The sequence below is a fragment of the Schistocerca cancellata genome, chromosome 6 (genome assembly GCF_023864275.1).
Source record: "Schistocerca cancellata isolate TAMUIC-IGC-003103 chromosome 6, iqSchCanc2.1, whole genome shotgun sequence".
In the NCBI taxonomy this organism is placed as follows: Eukaryota; Metazoa; Arthropoda; class Insecta; order Orthoptera; family Acrididae; genus Schistocerca; species Schistocerca cancellata.
The window spans coordinates 6,210,593-6,229,040 of NC_064631.1; positions in this window are offsets into that span (position 1 = coordinate 6,210,593).

Genomic DNA, 18,448 nt, shown 5'->3' on the forward strand with positions numbered 1-18,448 from the left:
CGTTTATGTTTATTTCTCCTTAGATCATCTTACATGATGACAGCTTGAAACAAGCAAGAAAAACAGTGTTTTACGTTACAGGACTGATAAGAATCGTACATATTTTTGGATACACATTATCAACATAATTTTCCCAGGTTTATTACCACACCCAAATACTTAAATATAGCTACTTGTCTCTTGTAGGTCTGTGTTCCCATATTTTAGGCCGATATTTTCAGTGTGGATATTTCTGCTGGCTCGGAACTGCATGTACATTGTGTGTGTACCAGTTATGAACAAACTGTTACTACTGAACTACTGGTTTGCATTTTGAATATTCGGAGTAAGTTTTTTCTCCAGGGCATTGTAAGTGCTATCACTAGCTACAAAAGATGTATCATCTGGATTACAGAAGAGTCCGATTCGACTCGTCTGCTTTGACCCATGACGTCACTAATTTAGCGGAAGCGGCCATTCTCAACGTCTCCAATATGGCGCCTATAACGTCATTACATAAACACGAAAATACATATAAAACCAACAAACACATCTTCCTCCAAAAATAAAATCAAACTAAAGGGATCAGTGCGGGAAATTGGGGGTTTTTGGGTGGGGACAAATTAAATATAAACACATACAGGCACACACCACGATCCCAAACCACACTAAACGACTACATAAAAACACCGCAAAATCCAAAATTCCTCTACACTCACAGGCATCGGTCACTTCCCTTTACCCACATATAAATAATTGTAAGCTAGAGCTAAGTATAACTATAAGCAGGCAATCAATGAAGCAAAGAACTACATGATATAATAAACATTGAAAAGTAAACAAAAAAATAAATAAATAAAAATATAATAACAGAAAAAAATGTAAAGAAGCTGGAAGTGAAATTAACTCTATTGTCTACTCTAAACAAAAAGATGATATTGCCATAACCCCCGAAGAATGTACAAAATTTTGTATCCAATCCATTGAAGAAATTGTTGTTGTTGTGGTCTTCAGTTCAGAGACTGGTTCGATGCAGTTCTCATGTCTGAGTAAGTACAGTAACCTACATCCTTCTGAATCTGCTCAGTGTCTTCATGCCTTGGTCTCCCTCTATGATTTTTACCCTCCATGATGCTCTCCAATACTAAATTGGTGACCCCTTGATGCCTCAGAACATGTCCTGCCACCTTCAGGATTTGAAAGAGTGTAATCAAGTCAACATTGTCAAAAACTTAAGTCTACCAATGCTAGAAACATAGGTTTGTCTTTCCTTTATGTAAATTCTAAGATAAGTCATAGGGTCAGTATTGCCTCATGTGTTCCTACATTGCTACAGAATCCAAACTGATCTCCCCCCAAGATTGGGTTCTACCAGTTTTTCCATTCATCTGTAAAGATGTCATGTTAGTATTTTTCAGCCATCACTTATTAAACTGATAGTTCAGTAATTTTCGCACATGTCAACACCTGCTTTCTTTGGGATTGGAATTACTATGATGTTGTTGTTGTGGTCTTCAGTCCTGAGACTGGTTTGATGCAGCTCTCCATGCTACTCTATCCTGTGCAAGCTTCTTCATCTCCCAGTATCTACTGCAGCCTATATCCTTCTGAATCTGCTTAGTGTATTAATCTCTTGGTCTCCCTCTACGATTTTTACCCTCCACGTTGCCCTCCAGTACTAAATTGGTGATCCCCTGATGCCTCAGAACATGTCCTACCAACCAATCCCTTCTTCTAGTCAAGTTGTGCCACAAACTCCTCTTCTCCCCAATTCTATTCAATACCTCCTCATTAGTTATGTGATCTACCCATCTAATCTTCAGCATTCTTCTGTAGCACCACATTTCGAAAGCTTCTATTCCCTTCTTGTCTAAACTATTTATCATCCACGTTTCACTTCCATACTTGGCTACACTCCATACAAATACTTTCAGAAACGACTTCCTAACACTTAAATCAATACTCGATGTTAACAAATTTCTCATCTACAAAAACGCTTTCCTTTCCATTTCCAGTCTACATTTTACATCCTCTCTACTTCAGCCATCATCAGTTATTTTGCTCCCCAAATAGCAAAATTCCTTTACTACTTTAAGTGTCCCATTTCCTAATCTAATTCCCTCAGCATCAACCGACTTAATTCGACTGCATTCCATTATCCTTGTTTTGATTTTGTTGATGTTCATCTTATACCCTCCTTTCAAGACACTTTCCATTCCATTCAACTGCTCTTCCAGGTCCTTCACTGTCTCTGACAGAATTACAATGTCATCGGCGAACCTCAGAGTTTTTATTTCTTCTCCCTGGATTTTAATACCTACTCTGAATTTTTCTTTTGTATCCTTTACTGCTTGCTCAATATACAGATTGAATAGCATCGGGGAGAGGCTACAACCCTGTCTCAGTCCCTTCCCAATCACTGCTTCCCTTTCATGTCCCTCGACTCTTATAACTGCCATCTGGTTTCTGTACAAATTGTAAATAACCTTTCGCTCCCTGTAATTTACCCCTGCCACCCTCAGAATTTGAAAGAGAGTATTCCTGTCAACAATGTCAAAAGATTTCTCTAAGTCTACAAATGCTAGAAATGTAGGTTTGCCTTTCCTTAATCTTTCTTCTAAGATAATTCGTAGGGTCAGTATTGCCTCACGTGTTCCAACATTTCTACGGAATCCAAACTGATCTTCCCCGAGGTTGGCTTCTATAAGTTCTTCCATTCGTCTGTAAGGAATTCGCGTTAGTATTTTGCAGCTGTAACTTATTTAACTGATGGTTTGGTAATTTTCACATCTGTCAATACCTGCTTTCTTTGCGATTGGAATTATTATATTCTTCTAGAAGTCTGAGGGTATTTCGCCTGTCTCATATATCTTGCTCACCAGATGGTAGAGTTTTGTCAGGACTGGCTCTCCCAAGGCTGTCAGTAGTTCTAATGGAATGTTGTCTACTCCCTGGGCCTTGTTTTGACTTAGGTCTTTCAGTGCTCTGTCAAACTCTTCACGCAGTATCATAACTCCCATTTCATCTTCATTTACACCCTCTTCCAGTTCCATAATATAGTCCTGAAATACATCGCCCTTGTATAGACCCTCTATATACTCCTTCCACCTTTCTGCTTACCCTGCTTTGCTTAGAACTGGGTTTCCATCTGAGCTCTTGATATTCATACAAGTGGTTCTCTTTTCTCCAAAGGTCTCTCTAATTTTCCTGTAGGCAGTATCTATCTTACCTCTCTTGAGATAAGCCTCTACATCCTTACATTTGTCCTCTAGCCATCCCTGCTTAGGTATTTTGCACTTCCTGCCGATCTCATTTTTGTGACGTTTGTATTTCTTTTTGCCTGCTTCATTTCATTTCATTTCATTTTATACATTTCTTCAATCTCTTCATCATCCGTGGAGCTAGTTGGCATATAAACTTGTAATGCTGTGGCATGCCTGGGCTTCATGTCTACCTTGGCTACAATATTGTGTTCACTATGCTATTCATAGTAGCTTATCGATGCTCCTATTTTTTATTCTTTATTAAACCTACTCCTGCATTACCCCTGCTTGATTTTGTATTTATAATGCTGTATTCACGTGACTAGAAGTCTTGTTCCTGCTGCTACTGAACCTCACTAATTCCACTATATCTAGCTTTAACCTGACCATTTCCCTTTTTAAATTTTCTAACCTACCTGCCTGATTAAGGGATCTGACATTCCAAGCTCCGGCCCATAGTATACCAGTTTTCTTGAAAAAATTAGTAGTTAATAAATGAACCTCCTGAAAGTGCACTTAGTATCAGTGACAACTACTTTGAAAAGCCTTTCTCAAGCACTTTCACAGGAGTGTGTCCAAGTACTATCCTGAAAATAGGGAAAAATTTCAAACTTTCAGCTAGTGTTGATTACTATGATTTGTCATGTAATTTGTTTAAAGATGTTATTGACCGTGCAATTTATCCTTTAACTTATTGTGTAAATAAATCTCATGATGAAAATAAGTTCCATGAGAAAGTAAAAATTTCTAGAGTTGTGCCCATATAAAAATAGTTGAAAAGAACTGTCCCACTAGCAATAGGCTTGTGGCGGCAGCACCGTCCAACGCACGAAGGGCTGAACTACGGCACTGCCGACACAAGTAGGGGCAGCTGTACCATTACGCAGAATTTTGGCAACGGTGCGTCGCACACCGGACCGCACGGGAACAAAGCAGGCGACCAGTGCGAGCTAGTCGACGCGACGCGACACACGTCTCCCCTGTTCTTCCGCCGCGGACCACGTGCGTCGAGTCAACGCGACTCCGCCGTAAACGCGTATGCGCTGTCGTAAAGGCAGTCGCCGTTAAATTGTCTCTCGCTTCTTCGCGGACGTTACGGCGCCTCCGGTCGCGCCAAGAGCAGAACATTCTGTGACGCGGCCTTTTGTCTCGCTCGGTCCACGCGGTCGTGCCACGGTTCGTCACTGGAGTGTACACCCTCCGGGATCGGTGACCGACCCGTGCCGCCAGTGCAACGCGCCTGTATAGACGGACATTAGGGAGGTATATTATTTGTCATTTTGTAACGGTAGGAAAAATAAATGTGTCCTGTCCAGAAAACGCTTTACTCGTTTATTGCTAGAAAGCCTCTCTCTCCCTTGAGCATAGTGCGTGGGCGCGGCGATAAAGCCGGTTCACTGCACATGAGAGACTGTAAGCGGAGATACCACACGTTCCCGCTTCACTGGTGACACCGACGTGATCTATGGCTAAAAAAAAAAAAAACACGTGGTGACGAACGTTCGCCGGTACGAGAGACGTGGAACCGCGAGTAGGCTTGCTTGTATATGCCCGCGCCGAACAGTGCTCCGTAGTAAAATTTTTTTTTAACTAACTTTTTTTTTGTATTGTTTTTGTGCGCGTATGTTTGATCGCAGACTGCTTAGTGTTATTCTTTTTCGTGTGTTTCCCTTGTGTTATTTTCACTGTGTACTTTCCTCTTGTACGAGGATTCGACTCTGAACTAAGATGGTGACACTAGAGGAGTTGCGAAAGACCGTCGAAGAACTGCTCGCACGCAACATGAGGCTAGAGAGTGAGCTACAGGCACGGACTACACGCGCGTACGCCGCGCATCCACAGACAGCTCGGGACAATGTTGTCGCGCAAATTCCCGCCACACCGACGCCTCCTACGACCGCCGGAATGCCGACAAGCGCTGGACGGGCATTGATCAGGCTGCCTCCCTTTTGGCCGCGCGACCCTGTAATGTGGTTCAGCCAGGTTGAGGCGGTATTTATGAGCAACCACGTCACCTGCGACCTGGCGAAATTTGGGCACGTAGTGAGCCAGCTGGACCAGAACTACGCGGCCGAAGTGCGCGATATAATCGCCGCCCCGCCGACGCAGTCAAGCTACAAACGGCTCAAGAAAGAGCTGATCCGGCGGATTTCGTCGTCAGAGGAACAGCGAGTGCACCAACTGCTGCGGAAAGAGGAATGCGGCGATCGGAGGCCCTCGCAGTTCCTGCGCCACTTGCGGAGCCTCGCGCAGTCCGATATGGTGCCAGATTCGCTGTTACGCACTATCTGGGTGCGCAGCCTCCCAGCTCAGGTGCAGGCAGTGATAGCCGCACAGACGGAGATGCAGCTGGACGCCGTCACTAACTTGGCCGACAGATTGCACGACGCGTTGACAATGGCGCCTAGCACCGCGGCTGTGGCAGTTTACGACTCCGTCCCCCCACCTCCGTGGCGGCCAGCGCCTCCCGCACCCGCATCGGATGCCGGCCTGCACCAGCTAGTGCAACACTTGACCGCACAGGTGGCAGCTCTCTCGTCGCAAGTCTACCGGTTGGCGCGCTCGCAGCAAGAGGGCAGCACGCTCCGCAGCGGCAGCACACCGGGCGACAGGTGGCGCGGCTCGCGCAGCCGGCAACGCAGCAACAGCCGCTCCAACGGTACCCCGCCGACGTCACAGCACGCACAAAGTGGCTACTGCTGGTACCACGCCTGCTTCGGCAACGAAGCAACCAGGTGCCACACTCCTTGCTCACACCCAAACGCCAGCTGCGACCGGACCTAGGCGCACCCGGCTGCAATATGATTTCGAAGCATCTGTTTGTTGCAGAACGGGGGACAGGCGTGAGGTACCTCGTCGACACGGGTTCGGACCTCTCGATATTCCCCCGTTCTATGTTACGAGACTGCAGGCGGGTCGAGGCACTCTGCCTTACAGCGGCGAACAATTCCGCTATTAAAACTTACGGCACACACAGTCGCAATATAGGTCTAGGCCTACGGCGCACATTCTCGTGGACTTTTACCGTGGCCGACGTCAATGAGCCGATCCTGGGCGCAGACTTTCTCGGCCACTACGGGCTACTAGCCGACATCGCAAACAGCCAGCTCATCGACGCCACAACTAATTTAAAGATAGCGGGACAGCGCCGGCAGGCCGCATACTACAGCATTAAACCCGTGAAGTGCCCCGGACCGTACGCTGACATCCTTGAACAATTCCCCGACCTCACCCGCCCAGCTGGTGCACGGAGAGACATCAAACATTCGACGGTGCACCACATAATAACCACACCCGGACCCCCCACATCGTGTCGCCCACGTCGACTCGCGCCGGACAGACTCGCAGCAGCAAAGGCAGAGTTCGAGGCCATGCTGCGGCAAGGCATTGTGTGACCATCGAGCAGCCCATGGTCATCGGCGTTGCATTTAGTGCCCAAGAAAGACAATTCGTGGTGCCCGTGTGGGGACTATCGCGCCTTTAATTTGCGAATGGTGCCGGACCGATACCCACTCCCACACCTTCAAGACTTCAGCTACGCCTTGTCGGGCTGCACGGTGTTCAGCAAGATTGACTGCGCAAAGGCGTACACCCAAATTCCGGTGGCGCCCGAAGACATCGAAAAAACAGCCATCGTAACGCCCTTTGGGCTTTTCGAAAGCCTGTTTATGACTTTCGGTGTTCGGAATGCTGCCCAGACTTGGCAGCAGTTCCTGGACGGCGTCTTGCGAGGCTTGCCATTTTGCTTCGCGTACCTCGACGACATCTTGGTGTATTCCAAGTCGCCCGAACTCCACCGCCGCCACTTAACGACCATCTTTCAGCGCCTGAGTGAAGCCGACATCGTCATTAACCCCGCTAAATGCGAGTTCGGCGTGACGGAAATTGAGTTCCTCGGCCATTTAATTACGCCCACCGGATCGACACCGCTACCAGAGAAAGTGAAGGCAATACAGAACATGCCGCGTCCGCAGACGCACAATGAATTACGACGTTACCTCGGCATGTTGAACTTTTATCGACGACACCTGCCCAACGCCGCAGCCGTGCAAGAGCCACTGACTAAGGCGTTACAAGGTCCTACCTCAAAAGGAAAGACCCTCGTGAATTGGACAGACGCAATGGAGCAGAGCTTCACGGACTCAAAAAGGAATCTCGTGGAAGCGACGCTGCTCGCGCACCCGGTTCATGACGCGGACTTAGCAGTAGTCGTGGGCGCCAGCCAGGCCGCCATCGGCGCGGCGTTACAACAGCGCGTCGGCGGGAGTTGGCAGCCTCTCGGTTTTTTCTCTAAAAAGCTTTCCGATTCGCAACGTGCTTGGAGCGCTTATGACCGAGAGTTGCTTGCGGTGTACGCGGCGGTGAAATATTTCCGACCGTCCATAGAAGCCCGACAATTCGTCATTTTCACCGACCACAAACCCATTACACACGCGTTCGAGAACAACCACACTAAGTGTTCACCGCGCCAACTCCAGCAGTTAGAGTACGTGTCACAATTCACGACTGACATTCGACACATTTCGGGGATAGACAATATCGTCGCCGATTGTTTGTCTCGAGCGTGTGCCGTTATTTCACCCCCTGTGAACTTTGAGGACGTGGCCCAAGTACAGGAGAGTGACGAAGAACTGCACCGCTTCCGTCACAACACTTCCAGCGGCCTGCAACTGGAGCTGGTGCCTGTCCCCGGCTCCGCACGGAAGATTTGGTGTGACACCTCAACCGGCACGCACCGACCGTTCCTCCCGGAGAAATTCCGGCGCAGTGCCTTCGACCGTGTCCACGGACTGTCACACCCCGGCACCAATACCACTGCGACGCTCGAGGCTGTGCGTTTCGTCTGGCCCGGGCTTCGGAAGGACTGTCGCGAATGGGCGCGCACTTGCACCGCATGTCAGCGCGCCAAAGTCGGGAGGCACACCCACGCACCCGTGGGCACCTTCCCGGACGCGACACGCCGATTTGCGCACGTTCACGTGGACCTCGTCGGCCCGCTTCCCCTCTCACAAGGCAAGCGGTACCTCCTAACTATGGTGGACCGCTTCACTCGCTGGCCGGAAGCAACGCCCGTCGAGGACGTCACAGCCGAGACCGTCGCCACCGCATTCGTCGACACCTGGGTGGCACGCTTCGGTTGTCCCAGTCACGTGACAACTGATCGCGGCCGCCAGTTTGACTGCGCGTTGTTCATGCACGTCGCCAGACTGTGTGGCACCCAGTTACACAGGACAACCAGCTACCATCCGGCGTCGAATGGCATGGTCGAACAGTTCCACAGGACTCTCAAAGCCGCTCTAACCTGCCACGACACCTCATGGCCAGAGGCGCTTCCACTGGTGCTGCTCGGCCTGCGAGTCACGCCGAAGGAGGAGATCGGCGCGTCACCTGCCGACCTCGTTTATGGGCAATCTCTGACAATCCCAGGCGATTTTGTCGAAGATATAAGACTCCCACACCACGCCGTGGCGCCCACTCTGGCGGAACGTCTGCGCAGTCACATGGCCGGCCTCCGAGCGCACGCACCGACGCGGCACGGCACCGGGAAGATATTCGTCCACGCCGACCTGCAGCGCTGCACGCACGTCATGTTACGTACCGACGCAGTACGGCCACCTCTCCGACCGCCCTACGGTGGACCGCACCGCGTGATCGCCCGAGGAGACAAAACGCTGGTCCTCGAGTGCAACGGAAAGCCGTTGACAGTGTCAGTCGACCGCGTCAAACCAGCCTACGTCTTGCCCGCTCCATCAGCCACGCATTTCTTCGACCCGGCAGAAGATCTGATCACGGACGGCACTCCCTCTGCCAGCGGTCAGACGGAACCCGCACCCGGAGCCGCCGGTGACGCACAGCTGCAGCCTGCTGTCATCGCGCCGCCACGTGCGCCTCCCACCACCATGCCCAGGGAGCTGGTACGGCAGCCCGGACCGCGCCCACCATGGAGGATCCTAAGTTCACCCAACCTGGATATGATGTGACGTCATTATGACGTATATACGCTTTAGTCGATTAACTCACCTATCGACTTTTACGAACGTTCGAGATTCTAAACTGTCGTCAGCTAGTGGTTTGTTTTGACACGTGCGATTCTGAAAACAGCTCAGTGTGGCAGCGTGTATGTATTTCGCCAAAATAAAACTAAAAGAGCTGGATATTAATAGAAATATTCCTGACCGTGGCCTTGAAAACACCACGGACAACACGTTTCGTAAAAAAGTGAAGTCTTCTTATGTCCAGACCAGATTAGATTGTGTGATTGTTGTATTGAATGCTTACGCCGAAAATAATATTTATTTATTATCAACATTTTAGTATGGTTTAATACAATTGGTCTTGTCAGTACATATTAAATTGTAGCCGCATACTCTTTCTGACTTTTTTTTCTTAGTTTATACAGCTGAAAGAGAACTCGTGCAAGTTTGTTAGCTAAGTAATTTATATGTCCATCCCAAGATAGTCTTTTATCAACCATAATTCCAAGTAATTTTACACTCGGCCTGCAGAGACAGGTACCTTAGTGTCCAGTAATGACTGCTGTGTAGAATGATTGAATTTCGAACTTAAAAAAAAATATGAGGCATTGTTGAAGAAAAATCGTCGACCGGAGATGAAATACGAAGGGAAGAGGATTTCTCAATGTAATCTTAACCAAAGGTTAGTGTCTTGACGCATCTGAAGATTTTGGCTGCTGAGTGCTTCTCACCGAGTACGAATAACCGACGCACTTCAGCTGGGTCAGAAGTACATCAATTTCTGCTTGAGATTCACAATAACCACGCAATTGCCCGTCGTCATCGATGCTGAACTATTTCAGCTTTTCTCTCAATAGTCTCCCGAATGCTGAACACATAAATAGTGATGAGCAAACAAAAAACAACGCACAGGACACAAACACAGTACAATACACGATTTAAACGCAAAACACATTTAAACGAATGGTGCAGAACATAGCGCTACCCTATCACAACCTCTCGAAAGTTCACAAAAGTCGAATAGTCGATATACGGTTTCTATCGTATTCGATGTAGCGTGTATACGTCATAATGGCGTCACATCGTATCCAAGTCCGGTGAAGTTAGCATCCTCCGCCCACCACAGGCGCACCGGTCGCCCCCACCACAGCCGCCAGCGGACTACGTCGTGCGCGCCGGCCGCCGCGTCCGATTCAAACGGCCGTGCTGCGTCGCCAGCGCGCCACGACACCAAACCGGCAATCACGCGCCCGAGCCGCCGAACGCCGTCAGAATTCGACGCCCACGAGCCGCCGTCCGCTGTAGAGACCCGACCTCCAGCTGCAAGTGCCTTCGGCTGGTAACTCCAGTCGAGCCCCGGACACCGTCTCCTGCGTTCGTCACAGCTCCTGGACCCGCGTTCGCGTCGTTTGCCTCCGCCGCGTCGGGCGTCGAGGCCGGATCGGCATCCGCGCCAGCTTACCGCATTCACTTCTCCGGCGAGCTCCGGACATCGCGCTCCACACCGCCCGGTTTGTCCGTAGCAGCTCCCGGACCCGCGTTCGAGTTCCGACGGTACCGCACTCGCGCAAGCGCCTTCGAGACGTCTCCATCAATGTCCTGCAATGCGCGCCTTCACGCGCATCGCTACGCACAGTCGCAGCCAGTGCCTGCTGCCGCTGCCACTAGTCGCCAGCGCGAGGACACGCCCACCGCACGCTCGCCGGTCCGGCGCGCTGACGTCACGGGCCGCCGCCCTTCCGACGCCGACCGACCCCCACCAAAGCTGCCGCACTGCCATCACGCAGCGCGCGAACTTTAAACACACGCACGCCACCGAACGATCGCCGCGTTTTCGCAGCTACGGAGCTCCGCTCTCCAAGGGGGGATCTGTGTCGCGGCAGCACCGTCCAACGCACGAAGGGCTGAACTACGGCACTGCCGACACAAGTAGGGGCAGCTGTACCGTTACGCAGAATTTTGGCAACGGTGCGTCGCACACCGGACCGCACGGGAACAAAGCAGGTGACCAGTGCGAGCTAGTCGACGCGACGCGACACACGTCTCCCCAGTTCTTCCGCCGCGGACCACGTGCGTCGAGTCAACGCGACTCCGCCGTAAACGCGATTGCGCGGTCGTAAACGCAGTCGCTGTTAAATTGTCTCTCGCTTCTTCGCGGACGTTACGGCGCCTCCGGTCGCGCCAAGAGCAGAACATTCTGTGACGCGGCCTTTTGTCTCGCTCGGTCCACGCGGTCGTGCCACGGTTCGTCACTGGGGTGTACACCCTCCGGGATCGGTGACCGACCCGTGCCGCCAGTGCAACGCGCCTGTATAGACGGACATTAGGGAGGTATATTATTTGTCATTTTGTAACGGTAGGAAAAATAAATGTGTCCTGTCCAGAAAACGCTTTACTCGTTTATTGCTAGAAAGCCTCTCTCTCCCTTGAGCATAGTGCGTGGGCGCGGCGATAAAGCCGGTTCACTGCACATGAGAGACTGTAAGCGGAGATACAACACGTCCCCGCTTCAGGCTCATATCCATAACTCCTTTTCTAAAATTTTTGAAATGATAATGTATAAAAAAGTTAGTGTTTATTTGGGAAAATAAAATATAATCAATGATAAACAATTAGGTTTCAGGAAAGGTAAAGGCACAACTGACTCAATGGATTCACAAGTAAAATTTGTCCTAATTGAGTTCGAGGTCACGGGGCTATGTTTTGTGACCTCAGCAGAGCTTTTGATTGTGTAGAGCAGTGGTTCCCAACAAAATTTTCTCGAGGACTCCCTCATTGAGCATGATTGGTACCTTGTCATATCACAGTATCAGGTACCTAAAAAAGCTGAATTAAGAGTCTTTTTATACGTTTTCTATTTTTGGCACTTAGAAAAAACATTGACATATTCATTATTGAAAAAATATTGAGCTTAAAACTTTTTCTATTTAGCCATCATTGTAATTGTTAAATTTTTTATTATTGCTCAAAATCTTTGTTTTCAAATCTGGGTGTTTAGTACAACAAACTCCTTAAAAAAGTAAAAATTGAGTATGAACTGAAAATGATAGGAAAAAATTAAAACTGATTGTATTGGTCTTTCAAGTGTACTAAACTTGAGACTGCATTGAGTAGACGTGTGAAAAATAAGAAAACACTAATTTCATACAAGGTATTATTTATTTGAAAAAATACAGTTACAACAGAGTACTGCATCAGTATATAGTTAGTTTTAATTTTCAGTTCTTAATGAGTTAAGTTCAATCTGACCTTTGAGTCCATTATTTTTGTAATATTAGGTTCCAAACTTGAAACTTTCACTCTGAAATCTGAACGCATGTTGAGCCGATTCCTATATTTGTTTTTCATGAAACACATGGAAGAAAATGCTTGCTCACACCGATATGTTGTTGCAAATGGAAGGATCTTTTACATTGCCTTATATTTCTGCTGGCTCGGAACTGCATGTACATTGTGTGTGTACCAGTTATGAACAAACTGTTACTACTGAACTACTGGTTTGCATTTTGAATATTCGGAGTAAGTTTTTTCTCCAGGGCATTGTAAGTGCTATCACTAGCTACAAAAGATGTATCATCTGGATTACAGAAGAGTCCGATTCGACTCGTCTGCTTTGACCCATGACGTCACTAATTTAGCGGAAGCGGCCATTCTCAACGTCTCCAATATGGCGCCTATAACGTCATTACATAAACACGAAAATACATATAAAACCAACAAACACATCTTCCTCCAAAAATAAAATCAAACTAAAGGGATCAGTGCGGGAAATTGGGGGTTTTTGGGTGGGGACAAATTAAATATAAACACATACAGGCACACACCACGATCCCAAACCACACTAAACGACTACATAAAAACACCGCAAAATCCAAAATTCCTCTACACTCACAATATCGACAGGCATTGGTCACTTCCCTTTACCCACATATAAATAATTGTAAGCTAGAGCTAAGTATAACTATAAGCAGGCAATCAATGAAGCAAAGAACTACATGATATACTAAACATTGAAAAGTAAACAAAAAAATAAATAAATAAAAATATAGTAACAGAAAAAAATGTAAAGAAGCTGGAAGTGAAATTAACTCTATTGTCTACTCTAAACAAAAAGATGATATTGCCGTAACCCCCGAAGAATGTACAAAATTTTGTATCCAATCCATTGAAGAAATTGTTGTTGTTGTGGTCTTCAGTTCAGAGACTGGTTCGATGCAGTTCTCATGTCTGAGTAAGTACAGTAACCTACATCCTTCTGAATCTGCTCAGTGTCTTCATGCCTTGGTCTCCCTCTATGATTTTTACCCTCCATGATGCTCTCCAATACTAAATTGGTGACCCCTTGATGCCTCAGAACATGTCCTACCAACCAATCCATTCTTCTAGTCAAGTTGTTCCATAAAATTCTTCTTCTCCCCAATTCAGTTCAGTACCTCCTCATTAGTTACATGATCTATGCAACTAATCTTCAGGATTCTTCTGTAGCACCACTTTTGGAAACTTTGTATTCTCATCTTGTCTAAACTACTTATCGTCCATGTTTCACATCCATACATGGTTACACTCCATACAAATACCTTCACGAAAGACTTCCTGACATTTAAATCTATACTCAATGTTAACAAATTTCTCTTCTTCAGAAACATTTCCTTGTTATATCCAGTCTACATTTTATATTCTCTCTACTTCAACCATCATCATTTACTTTGCTCCCCAAATAGCAAAACTAATCCACTACTTTAAGAACCTCATATCCTAATCTAATTCCCTCAGCATCACCTGATTTAATTTGACTACAATCCATTATCCTCATTTTGCTATTGTAGATGTTCATCTTATCCGTTCAAGACACTGTTCATTCTGTTCAATTGTTCTTCCAAGTCCTTTGCTGTCTCTGACAGAATTACAATGTCATCAGCAAACCTCAAAGGTTTTGTTTCTTCTAAATTGGTTTTAATTCCAACTTGGAATTTTTCTTTTATTTCCTTTAATGCTTGCTCAATATACAGATTGAATAACATCAGGGATATGCTACAGTCCTGTCTCACTCCCTTCCCAAACACAGCTTCCCTTTTGTGCCCCTCAACTCTTATAACTGCCATCTGGTATCTGTACAAATTGTAAATAGCCTTTTACTCCCTCTATTTGATCCCTGCCACCTTCAGGATTTGAAAGAGTGTAATCAAGTCAACATTGTCAAAAGCTTAAGTCTACCAATGCTAGAAACATAGGTTTGTCTTTCCTTTATGTAAATTCTAAGATAAGTCATAGGGTCAGTATTGCCTCATGTGTTCCTACATTGCTACAGAATCCAAACTGATCTCCCCCCAAGATTGGGTTCTACCAGTTTTTCCATTCATCTGTAAAGATGTCATGTTAGTATTTTTCAGCCATCACTTATTAAACTGATAGTTCAGTAATTTTCGCACATGTCAACACCTGCTTTCTTTGGGATTGGAATTACTATGATGTTGTTGTTGTGGTCTTCAGTCCTGAGACTGGTTTGATGCAGCTCTCCATGCTACTCTATCCTGTGCAAGCTTCTTCATCTCCCAGTATCTACTGCAGCCTATATCCTTCTGAATCTGCTTAGTGTATTAATCTCTTGGTCTCCCTCTACGATTTTTACCCTCCACGTTGCCCTCCAGTACTAAATTGGTGATCCCCTGATGCCTCAAATCATGTCCTACCAACCGATCCCTTCTTCTAGTCAAGTTGTGCCACAAACTCCTCTTCTCCCCAATTCTATTCAATACCTCCTCATTAGTTATGTGATCTACCCATCTAATCTTCAGCATTCTTCTGTAGCACCACATTTCGAAAGCTTCTATTCCCTTCTTGTCTAAACTATTTATCATCCACGTTTCACTTCCGTACTTGGCTACACTCCATACAAATACTTTCAGAAACGACTTCCAAACACTTAAATCAATACTCGATGTTAACAAATTTCTCATCTACAAAAACGCTTTCCTTTCCATTTCCAGTCTACATTTTACATCCTCTCTACTTCAGCCATCATCAGTTATTTTGCTCCCCAAATAGCAAAATTCCTTTACTACTTTAAGTGTCCCATTTCCTAATCTAATTCCCTCAGCATCAACCGACTTAATTCGACTGCATTCCATTATCCTTGTTTTGATTTTGTTGATGTTCATCTTATACCCTCCTTTCAAGACACTTTCCATTCCATTCAACTGCTCTTCCAGGTCCTTCACTGTCTCTGACAGAATTACAATGTCATCGGCGAACCTCAGAGTTTTTATTTCTTCTCCCTGGATTTTAATACCTACTCTGAATTTTTCTTTTGTATCCTTTACTGCTTGCTCAATATACAGATTGAATAGCATCGGGGAGAGGCTACAACCCTGTCTCAGTCCCTTCCCAATCACTGCTTCCCTTTCATGTCCCTCGACTCTTATAACTGCCATCTGGTTTCTGTACAAATTGTAAATAGCCTTTTGCTCCCTGTAATTTACCCCTGCCACCCTCAGAATTTGAAAGAGAGTATTCCTGTCAACAATGTCAAAAGATTTCTCTAAGTCTACAAATGCTAGAAATGTAGGTTTGCCTTTCCTTAATCTTTCTTCTAAGATAATTCGTAGGGTCAGTATTGCCTCACGTGTTCCAACATTTCTACGGAATCCAAACTGATCTTCCCCGAGGTTGGCTTCTATAAGTTCTTCCATTCGTCTGTAAGGAATTCGCGTTAGTATTTTGCAGCTGTAACTTATTTAACTGATGGTTTGGTAATTTTCACATCTGTCAATACCTGCTTTCTTTGCGATTGGAATTATTATATTCTTCTAGAAGTCTGAGGGTATTTCGCCTGTCTCATATATCTTGCTCACCAGATGGTAGAGTTTTGTCAGGACTGGCTCTCCCAAGGCTGTCAGTAGTTCTAATGGAATGTTGTCTACTCCCTGGGCCTTGTTTTGACTTAGGTCTTTCAGTGCTCTGTCAAACTCTTCACGCAGTATCATAACTCCCATTTCATCTTCATTTACACCCTCTTCCAGTTCCATAATATAGTCCTGAAATACATCGCCCTTGTATAGACCCTCTATATACTCCTTCCACCTTTCTGCTTACCCTGCTTTGCTTAGAACTGGGTTTCCATCTGAGCTCTTGATATTCATACAAGTGGTTCTCTTTTCTCCAAAGGTCTCTCTAATTTTCCTGTAGGCAGTATCTATCTTACCTCTCTTGAGATAAGCCTCTACATCCTTACATTTGTCCTCTAGCCATGCCTGCTTAGCTATTTTGCACTTCCTGTTGATCTCATTTTTGTGACGTTTGTATTTCTTTTTGCCTGCTTCATTTCATTTCATTTCATTTTATACATTTCTTCAATCTCTTCATCATCCGTGGAGCTAGTTGGCATATAAACTTGTAATGCTGTGGCATGCCTGGGCTTCATGTCTACCTTGGCTACAATATTGTGTTCACTATGCTATTCATAGTAGCTTATCGATGCTCCTATTTTTTATTCTTTATTAAACCTACTCCTGCATTACCCCTGCTTGATTTTGTATTTATAATGCTGTATTCACGTGACTAGAAGTCTTGTTCCTGCTGCTACTGAACCTCACTAATTCCACTATATCTAGCTTTAACCTGACCATTTCCCTTTTTAAATTTTCTAACCTACCTGCCTGATTAAGGGATCTGACATTCCAAGCTCCGGCCCATAGTACACCAGTTTTCTTGAAAAAATTAGTAGTTAATAAATGAACCTCCTGAAAGTGCACTTAGTATCAGTGACAACTACTTTGAAAAGCCTTTCTCAAGCACTTTCACAGGAGTGTGTCCAAGTACTATCCTGAAAATAGGGAAAAATTTCAAACTTTCAGCTAGTGTTGATTACTATGATTTGTCATGTAATTTGTTTAAAGATGTTATTGACCGTGCAATTTATCCTTTAACTTATTGTGTAAATAAATCTCATGATGAAAATAAGTTCCATGAGAAAGTAAAAATTTCTAGAGTTGTGCCCATATAAAAAAAGTTGAAAAGAACTGTCCCACTAGCTATAGGCTCATATCCATAACTCCTTTTCTAAAATTTTTGAAATGATAATGTATAAAAAAAGTTAGTGTTTATTTGGGAAAATAAAATATAATCAATGATAAACAATTAGGTTTCAGGAAAGGTAAAGGCACAACTGACTCAATGGATTCACAAGTAAAATTTGTCCTAATTGAGTTCGAGGTCAGGGGCTATGTTTTGTGACCTCAGCAGAGCTTTTGATTGTGTAGAGCAGTGGTTCCCAACAAAATTTTCTCGAGGACTCCCTCATTGAGCATGATTGGTACCTTGTCATATCACAGTATCAGGTACCTAAAAAAGCCGAATTAAGAGTCTTTTTATACGTTTTCTATTTTTGGCACTTAGAAAAAACATTGACATATTCATTATTGAAAAAATATTGAGCTTAAAACTTTTTCAATTTAGCCATCATTGTTATTGTTAAATTTTTTATTATTGCTCAAAATCTTTGTTTTCAAATCTGGGTGTTTAGTACAACAAACTCCTTAAAAAAGTAAAAATTGAGTATGAACTGAAAATGATAGGAAAAAATTAAAACTGATTGTATTGGTCTTTCAAGTGTACTACACTTGAGACTGCATTGAGTAGACGTGTGAAAAATAAGAAAACACTAATTTCATACAAGGTATTATTTATTTGAAAAAATACAGTTACAACAGAGTACTCCATCAGTATATAGTTAGTTTTAATTTTCAGTTCTTAATGAGTTAAGTTCAATCTGACCTTTGAGTCCATTATTTTTGTAATATTAGGTTCCAAACTTGAAACTTTCACTCTGAAATCTGACCGCATGTTGAGCCGATTCCTATATTTGTTTTTCATGAAACACATGGAAGAAAATGCTTGCTCACACCGATATGTTGTTGCAAATGGAAGGATCTTTTACATTGCCTTATCTCCAAGTTTCTTGTAGTCCTTGAATGCTGATGCCCAGAAGACTGCAATTTTATCACCGATGAAAATGTTTATCATCATACCACAGCTGGACAGATCCACCAGTTGATCTTGCTCTTCTTCAGTGAGGCCTTGGATTTTGTCTATTTCTTCACAGATAAAGGGATTTTGAATTCATCTGTCATCAGGTTCAAGGAAATACTCTCTAAAAGTGGTGGCTAGGCTGCGTAGATGCTTGGGTACATTGACCTTGATCTGGTCAGGAAAACTCTCCTCTGATGACTCCAA